Genomic DNA, 9,521 nt, shown 5'->3' with positions numbered 1-9,521 from the left:
AAATCAGGGGAGAGGTCAAGGCCTGAACTAAAAGTTGAAAGTCATTTGCTTATATTTGGTATTTACAGCCATGGGAGTAGATAAACTCATCTGAAGAGTAGGTGGAGATAAAGAAGTGAAGAAGTACAGGGACAGAGCTCTGAGGCACTCGAAATATTTTGTATATACATCCTCAAAGAAGAAATATGATCTTGAGAGTAAGAATATTTGGGATCAGGTTCTATCTCTGCTATTGACTGACTATTATATTTCTGGGCAAATCACTAGTTCACTTCGGTCACCAGTTTTCTTATGTGTCAAACATCTATAATAATAAAAGGGTAATATGCTAATTAGACTGGATGTCCTTCTGGACGTCCTTCCTTCTGGACAAAGCCGGGGCAGGCAGGGGCCAAGGCAGAGGTGGCTGCCCCGGTGGTGGGGGCCAAGGCCCTTGCACGAATTTCCTGCATCAGGCCTCTAGTACTTTAATAATGATCCTTTTAAAAGTTGAAAGAGATGGACTCCTGGCTCTTGGCCTGGGCCTGGAGCTGGCTTCCTTTGAGCGATGCTTGGAGGACTGCCAACCCTGCGGAATTGTCCCCCCCCCAACCCCCCGCCAGAGGCCAAGGCCGAACCCGCTCCCAGGCAGTATGCTCATCTACTCAGATCTGTACACCTTCTACTATTTGTGGTATGGGAGCCTGTGGTGCAAGGGCCATTACACTCACTGGGACCACATCATGGTACCTCACGGGGACCCCATGATCTCAGCCAGCTACCATAGTGGATGCCATAGTCCCCCTCGAATGACTTGGGCTCCAGCTTCTACCCAGAGCTGGGACCCTACAGCTCCCGAGACCCCAACATACTGTGGGAGCTCATGACCCAGATTAAGGAAGCCTCCATCAGTGCCCTGGTCCTGTCCTGGTATGTACCTGGCATGGCTGATAATAATGGGGACCCCTCCAATGACCTGGTGCCTGCCATTCTGGACACCTCCCATCAGTACAACATCCAGGCCATCATTGGAGCATGAGCCTTATAGGTTGTGACCCCTAGACAGATACTCATGTGACCAGCATCTCCTATCTGTGGCAGGTGGCCTTGCATATCCAACCTTACAAGGGCCGGGATGACATCATTCAGCATGACAACATCAAGTACATCATTGATACGTATGGCTCCCATGGAACATTTTACTGCTATAAGAACAACATAGGAAAGAGCCTCCCACTCTTTTATATATCTACAACTCATACCTGACAACCCCTGAGGCCTGGGCCCATCTCCTGAAACCAAATGGGCTGCACTCAATCAGCAACATCCCCTATTATGGGGTCTTCATAGCGCTGCTGGTAGAGGAGGGCCACACTCATAACATCCTGGCCACTGGATTTGATGTCATGTACAACTACTTTTCTCCAATAGTTTTTCCTACGGGCTCTTCCCATCAGAACTGGAAAGCTGTGAAGAACTTTTGTGATTCCAACAACCTCATGTTCATTTCCAGTGTGGGGCCTGGGTCATTGACACCAGCATCCAGCCCTGGAATAACCACAACATGCGGAACACGGTCAATGGCAAGTACTATGAGACAGCCTTGCAGGCAGCCCCAAGGTTACATTGGGTAATCCTATCTGATAAAAAAGTAATATGCAAATTAACCATCACTCTGCTACACCACAAGCCACGCCCACCAGCCAATCAGGAGCGAATATGCAAATTAACCCAATCAAGATGGCTGCGGCCACAGAGCGAGCAGGAGGCTTGGGTTTCCCCGGCAATGGAGGAAGCCAAGCTTTCCGCACACCCTGGCAGGCCCAGGCCTCCACTCAAGGCTACAAATTTTCAATTATAGAAGATAAATAAATCCCAACAAAAATGGAGGCAGCCACAGAGCTGGAGAGAGCAGGAGGCTTAAGTTGCCCCCACCAATGGAGAAGCCAAGCTTCCATAGCCCTGGCCTTGCTTGGCCTCCACTGAAGGCTACAAAGTTTCAATTATAGAAGGTAAATAAATCCCAACAAAAATGGCTGCTGCCAAGGAGCAAGCAGGAGGCTTGGCTCTGTTCAAGGCTACAAAGTTTCAATTATAGAAGATAAATAAATCCCAGATATCAGGGCCTCTGCTTGGGTCGCCAGGGGGTGTGGCTGACCTGAAAACCACCACAGGCCCCTCGCCCAGGTTACCCCACACCCCAAGGGAACCCCCACCCTGATCCGGGACACCCTTCAGGGCAAACCAGCTGGCCCCCACCCGTGAACCATGCCTCTATCCTATCTAATAAAAGAGTAATATGCAAAGTGACCATCACTCCAACACACAAGATGGCTCCTCCCATGTGGTCAAAGATGGCTGCCCCCATGTGGACACAAGATGGCTGCCACAAGATGGCCAGCAGGGGAGGGCAGTTGGGAGGGACCAGCCTGGCAGAGGAGGGAAGTTGGGGGCAACTGGGCCTGCAGGGAAGGGCAGTTGGGGGGGACCCAGGCCTGCAGGGGAGAGCAGTTGGGGGGGACCAGGCCTGCAGGGAAGGGCAGTTAGGGGTGACCAAGCCTGCAGGGGAGGGTAGTTAAGGGCAAACAGGCTGGCAGGGGAGCAGTTAGGCATCAATCAGGCTGGCAGGGAGTGGTTAGGGGGTGATCATACTGGCAGACAGAAGCAGTTAGGGGCAATCAGGAAGGCAGGCAGGCAAGCAGTTGGGAGCCAGCAGCCCTGGATTGTGAGAGGGATGTCCGACTGCCCTTTTAGGCCCTATCCTACCTCGAGGGGTCCCAGATTGGAGAGAGTGCATGCTGGACTGAGGGACACACACCCTCGTGCATGAATTTTGTGCACTGGGCCTCTAGTAACATTATATAATTATCAGGTGTACAATTCAATATCTGTTGGTCACTCACCACCCTAAGTCCCCCTTTGCCCACTTTGCCCTGACCCTACCCCCTTTTTCCTCTGGTAACCACTATTCTATTGTCTGTATGTATGAGTTTATTCTTCTTTGTTAGTTCATTTGTTACTTTTTGTTTTATATTTCATATATGATAAATCATACTGTTTTTGCCCTTTTCCATCTGACTTATTTCACTTAGCATAATAATATCAAGATCCATCCATGTTGTTGCAAATGGCAATATTTCATCTTTTCATGGCTGAGTAGCATTCCATTGTATATACGTACCACATCTTCTTTATCCAATTATCCATTGGTGGACACTTAGGTTGTTTCCATGTCTTGGCTGTTGTAAATAATGTTGCAATGAACATAAGGACACACATATATTTTCAAATAAATGTTTTCATATTTTTCAGCTAAATAGCCAGAAGAGGAATTGCTGAATTATATGGTAGTTCTATTCTTAATTGTTTGAAGAACCTCCATACTGTTTTTCATAGTTGCTATATTAATTTATATTCTCACAAACAGTGTTCAAGGGTTCCCTTTTCTCCACATCTTCTCCAACACATTTCTTTAATTTTTTTTCAATTACAGTTTATATTCAATATTATTTTGTATTAATTTCAGGTGTACAGCATAGTGGTCAGACAATCATATACACTGAGTGGCCAGATTATTATGATATCTGAATGCATAATAATCTCTCCACTCAGTATATATATATATATATATATATATATATATATATATATATGAGAGGCCCGGTGCATGAATTTGTGCATGGGTAGGGTCCGGCCAGCTTGTCCAGGGGGAGGGGACATGGGTGGTTGGCCGTCTTGCCTGCTGGTCAAACTCCTGGTCGAGGGGACAATTTGCATATTAGCCTTTTATTATATAGGATATACACTGAGTGGCCAGATTATTATGTGTTCAGAGATCATAATAATCTGGCCACTCAGTGTAATTTACATAGTGATCCCCCTGATATTTCAAGTACCCACCTGGCAGTATACTTAGTTATTATAATTTTATTGACTATATCCCCTATACTGTACATTACATCCCCATGACTATTGTGGTTTTGGTTTGTATGTACCTGATAAATAGTGATGTTGAACATCGTTTCATATGTCTGTTGGCCATCTGCATATCTTCCTTGGAAACATGTCCTCTGCCCATTATTGAATTGAATTGTCTGGGTTTTTTTGTTGTTGTTTTTGGTTTATATGAGTTCTTCATTTTGGATATTAGCACTTTATCAGAAGTATCATTTGCAAATAGTTTTCCCCCATTTGATTTACAAATGCCTGATTCATTGCTAGCATTCCTGGAACTCTTCTGTTTCAAAACAAATCTTTTATAGGTATATTCACCTCTTTTATTGGTGTGAAAATGATGTTTTGTGAGTGTATCAAGGTTGGAAGGCTTACTTTGTTTTAATGACTTTCAAAGAAGGCAGTGTTCTCTAACGCAAAGAGCACTCACTGACTTTGCAGACAAATAGAAAAAATGGCCGTTGATCTCAGCTCTCTCACTGACAAGCTGTGTTGCCTAAAAGAAGTTACTGGACTTTTCTGATCCCATTTTCTATTTAAGAGTAATAATACCTACATCAGGGTAAATATTTTAAAGATGAAATGAGATTAGGGTCATATAAAGATACCTGGCACATAGTGGGAGCTCAATAAAAGTTAATCCTTTTCGCCGAAACCAGTTTGGCTCAGTGGATAGAGTGTCGGTCTGCGGACTGAAAGGTCCCAGGTTTGATTCTGGTCAAGGGCATGTACATGGGTTGTGGGCACAGCCCCGGTAAGGGGTGTGCAGGAGGCAGCTGGTCAATGTTTCTCTCTCATCGATGTTTCTAGCTCTCTATCCCTTTCCCTTCCTCTCTGTAAAAAATCAATAAAATATGTTTTTTAAAAAAAGTTAATCCTTTTCCCTTTAGGATTATCCACTGAAAAAGCATTACTTCTTCATTAATTTATTTTTAAATGGCATTCCCTGGGCTACCTATTTAGTTTTGTCTTCAGGTAACTTATAGCTTCTATTTACACATCAAATTCACCCTTCAAATATGTAGTTTTGTCACCATTACAGACATTCTCAAGAATACCGTCCGAACTCTGGAGCTGGTCCCCTAGAAGGGGTTTTAAAAATGTTTTTGATAGTGGCAGCATCACTGAGATAATTGACTAGACCCCTATGGGCTGGCTAGTTTCACATACATTTGCTTAAAGTAAAACAAATAGCATCCAGGCTTATGATTTTCCAAGCATATCTTTAGATACATCACCATCATTTCAAAATGAATACAACTTGCCTCATGGCTTACCAGAGCATCTTTGACTATAACTGCCTTTGTGGGGAACATTACAGGAGCAAAGACCCTATAGAGACTAGCTCTTGGTAGGCCCTGTAGCCTGATTACAAGACTAGTTCATGCTTTAGGACCATCTTGAATTCAGGAGTGGCCTTAAGGTTCAAAGACAAAAGCAGACTTTAGAGGAGTTAATGAATGAATGCATGATGGAAAATGTTTCCCTTGGGCCAGAACTCCTGTTGATTCCTTACACATTCCCAGTCCCTAAGTCCTAGAGGCTTCTAGTCACATATAACAAATGGCTGAACATCCAAGTGAAGTGACCTGCCATTCAATAAACCATATCTCAGCCAATTTAGAAGATAGCTCATTTTCTCTTAAGGATCTCTTCTTCCTTCATCTCTATGAACATCCCAAATGTGATCCATTGAGGCCTTTACCCCTGCTAAGGGAAGACAAGCTCCTCTAACCTTCCTGAAGGATCTTTCTTCCTTGTAGAAAGATCTTGGAAGGGCTCTGAAGGTTTTATTGCTTCAAGTTATGCTTGGCCAAATTACTCACAAGGGCTGAATCCTCTTAGGGGTGTCTGCCTGAGAGAAGGAGATCTATTCAGATGGGGGCCTGCATTGAAGCTGCCGACAAAGACCAATTAGTCTTGATTGTGCTGGCTGCATTTGGAGGGTGACTGCCCTCAGACCACCAACTCGTGCCACAAAAGTACTCATCCCACCCAGGAGTCAGCTGCTTTCCCTCATTTCCCAATCAAGCTTCACATGACCCCTGGGTCAAATGCCTCTCTCTTGCCCTTGCTTTAACTCCTGCCAGGTTGTGGATAGTGCTCTTCATCACAACTGCATTCTTTTCCCACTCTGTCATAAAGCTGGCCATGTTTTTTGATTGTCATGATAAATGAAGCAATCTAACCTTCCCTATAGAAAATTCACATAACTTCATTTTCATCTATTTTGTCTCTTTCTGGCCCAGACTATAAACTTTATTTGGAGGAATTCAGGTCTAGTTTTTAGATTATTCAGCCATTTATAAGGTTAATTGTTTCTATGACTGGATGTCACAGTCACAACAATGAGATGCTATATTTTATTCAGTCAAACATCTTTTATTAAGCACCTACAAAATTCAATGTAGTGTGAGGGTGTTGCAATATACGATATAACTCCTCCTTTTCTCTCCAATACCTTGTTGCCAATAAAGAATGAGAGACATGCACATAAATGACAATGATAGCAATTGCTTACTTTCTTTATGCATTTAGTAGGCTGCCACTGTGTAAGTGTTACACATATTTCCTTTAATCCTCATGCGTCCTTTATGCACAATTTTAAAATACAAATCTTTAAAAACCCAAAGTTGATTCATATCATTTTTTCATAACTAATTTGACAGCAAAAGCTGACATGAACTTTTTCATGAACTGACATGTGGCTATTTCTCATTTTATCCCATTTTGGGTAATTATTCTTTTGTTTCACTGAATACGGAGGTATTTGCTTTCAAGCCATATCCCAGACCACTGGGCGTATTTTGTAGGATACAAAATGTATGCTATACTTTTTAAAATTCAAAATTTTCTGACTTCTAAAATTCTCATGGCCTTAGAATTTTAAGATAAGGAAACAATACTATTATTGTGTCCATTTTATAAATGCTGAGGTTGAGGCTCAGAGAAGTGAGGCAACTTTCCCATAATAGCACCATCAGGAACTGGTAGTACCAGGATTGAAACCCATTTTTTTCTGGTTCCAGAGACAGCGTGCTTAACCACTGAGAAATACCAATATCTTTTCAGAAAACACACTCTAACAACTATAATGAAAAAGGCTCAGACTAAGGGCTAAAGAGAATTTGAGGAGAAAAAAGGGGACCTCCCATTGGGAATTTAGTCAAAGCTCTAAGGAGGGTACATATGGAACTGTACCTTGAAGGAAAGAGTAAAATGTGAAAGAGGGAAGTAAGTTTCTCAAGGAGCGCTTGGGTAAATAGCAAGCAGCTCTGGCCAGGGAGGGGAGAAGCTGGAAATCAGAATGAGAAGGTAGATCAGGGCCAGAGTATGAAGGGCCCAGGTAACTAGACCAAGGAGTTTTTAATGAGAACCAATTATGTTCCCCTTGCAGATCCCAAAGCATTTATTGGGCATCATGTCATTCAGCTTCCATCCTACTTTAGAGTAGCAAAGAGCAGATATGAACATCCCCATATATTGTTGCTAGTTTTATTTTATTTTACTTCCTATTTTTTATTAAGCAGATTAGCACTATGTGTCAAAAAGACAGCCAATGAAAGTGAGGTAGTCAAGAAGAGCAACAGCCATAAACATCTACAGTAGAAGTATCTGTGCTGGGCTTTGTTGCCTCTTTTTCATCAGAGAGTTAAAATTTAACCAGGGCACTCCTGACTTACTGCAGCTGGCAGGGATTCAGTGGGAACATAGCCGGCACCCCCATGATAACCCCCAACACCCCCTTCTGTACTTAAACAACAGTTCCCCCCCTCCTCCTCCTCCTCCTCCTCTCCTCCTCCCCCTCCTCCTCCTTCTCCTCCTCTTTTCCCTCATCCCCTTAGGAATCCCAGTAAAGGTCTTAGAGGGATATATTCATTACCAAGAATTTAAACCTGTAATCTAAATATGTTCAGTTTTGTCATGAATAATCAAAATTCTAAATTGATATTTTAGAAATCAGGTCCAGTTCATGAGTAGTGAATTGAGTGTGTCTAATTACATTTTAGCAGCTGCTAATAATGTAATTTTGTGTTATGCCCGATTTGCACTGAATTACTTTAATGACACACATTGTATTTATTTTCCTTTGATGTAATAGTAATCAAACACTAAAGAATCAACTTAGGCATGGTAAAAACAATTTATTATTTTTTAAGTTTGAAGATAAGTGATTTTTTAAAAGAAAATAATAAATCATATAAAAATAATAGCTTAACACTGATAAATGCATTTCTTTTCTCTGGTATTTATTTTTATAAACAAAATTATTTAATGAGCACAATACATTTGTTTTTTATTCAAGTCTATATTGTTTGATGCAAACCAAGTGTTTGCAAATACACATTTGATTGACAAGCTAATGAGATTCTTCCTCTCCCCAAACCCCCAAAATATCCTTCTGGAATAAAAAAAGCCAGATTCCTAAGTTTCTGGTATATGAGTTAAAGAAGCACAGCATCCATTTAAATAGACTCCCCAGTGGAAACTTGTATTTCCAAAGTGAGACTAGAGGAAAGAAACAGTGTAAAAACAGGAACAAATACAGCTTTAAGAGAAAAAAAAAACATGCAAAGAAAATAGGCATATATTTCTCCCACAGGTCAGAAGAAAGTTCTACATGAGATCTTTATTAGGGTGAAAATAAAGTTGAATTTTGGACCAAAAAACAATGGCCAAAAAATTAGAATGGCACATTATGAAATGTCAGCTCTGTATTTTTCCATTCACTTTAAGAAATTGAAGAACCAAGCATCTGATATTGTACCTATATATAACTGTTTTCTGCAGTACACATGGATCAATGCCCTTTGTATTTGAAACGAGCTATAAGAGAGAAGCAGAAAGAAGTACTCTCTGTCTGTGGGATACTGGCTGCCATCACTACAGCCATGGCTGACCTACCATACTCAGCCTTTGCTTCCTTGCCTTCTGGGACCTACATGGGAAAAACTTGAAATGTACAGGTCTTCCCTCCAAGAGAGTCAGAGATATTTTGCAGTTTGTCAAGAGTAGGAGGCTAATTTTATCCCCATTATTGCTCATGCCCAAGTGATTGGAGTAATGGCTTGCCAAGAGGGGAGGGTCGATGGGAGAGGTCCACCCCAGGTGCAGGCAATAAGCAGTGGAAGGGTACAATACTCATGGATAATTCAAAAATAGTAGTAAAACTGATTAAAAGTCAGTCTGCTTTCATGTTCATCATGTGCTAGCCATTCTAAACAATGTCAGTGGTAAAACACTCCTTCCTGCGGGGTTGCCTGCTCCCACTGCTGCCTCCCAAACTCAGGTATTCATTGAGCTGAGGGTGGAGGTAGGGCTGTAAGCCCTCACATACTGGAAGAGTTACCAAGTCCCCAGACTTTCTAGTCTGTACTATTTTCTTGTAATAGTGGAAATTATTGTATTATTCTGCAACTAACACCAAAGTCACTCTTTTGTCAATCTCTAACTGGCTCTGAAAAGCAGTTGCCATTTCTGCACCCATGCTCTATGGCCTTTGCAGGACTTTTTTCACCATCACTGCAGCTCCTGCCATTGTATGGGTTGGTTCTCTCCCTGCCAAGGTTTGCAGCTCTTTTTAGCTT

At 42.1% G+C, this 9,521-nt stretch overlaps 1 pseudogene across 1 annotated transcript; it reads left to right on the top strand.

Moving 5' to 3' along the window:
• Positions 1-547: 547 nt before the first annotated feature.
• On the top strand, positions 548-7,790 carry LOC307095393 (glycoprotein endo-alpha-1,2-mannosidase-like protein; annotated as a pseudogene). Its single transcript has 3 exons — positions 548-1,000; positions 1,081-1,609; positions 7,779-7,790. The product of its transcript is annotated as a glycoprotein endo-alpha-1,2-mannosidase-like protein (transcript).
• The last annotated feature ends 1,731 nt before the right edge of the window (positions 7,791-9,521 follow it).

The sequence above is a fragment of the Cnephaeus nilssonii genome (assembly GCF_951640355.1).
Source record: "Cnephaeus nilssonii genome assembly, chromosome: X".
In the NCBI taxonomy this organism is placed as follows: Eukaryota; Metazoa; Chordata; class Mammalia; order Chiroptera; family Vespertilionidae; genus Cnephaeus; species Cnephaeus nilssonii.
Note: the sequence above shows the minus strand (reverse complement) of the source record. Positions and strands in the feature narration are given on the sequence as shown.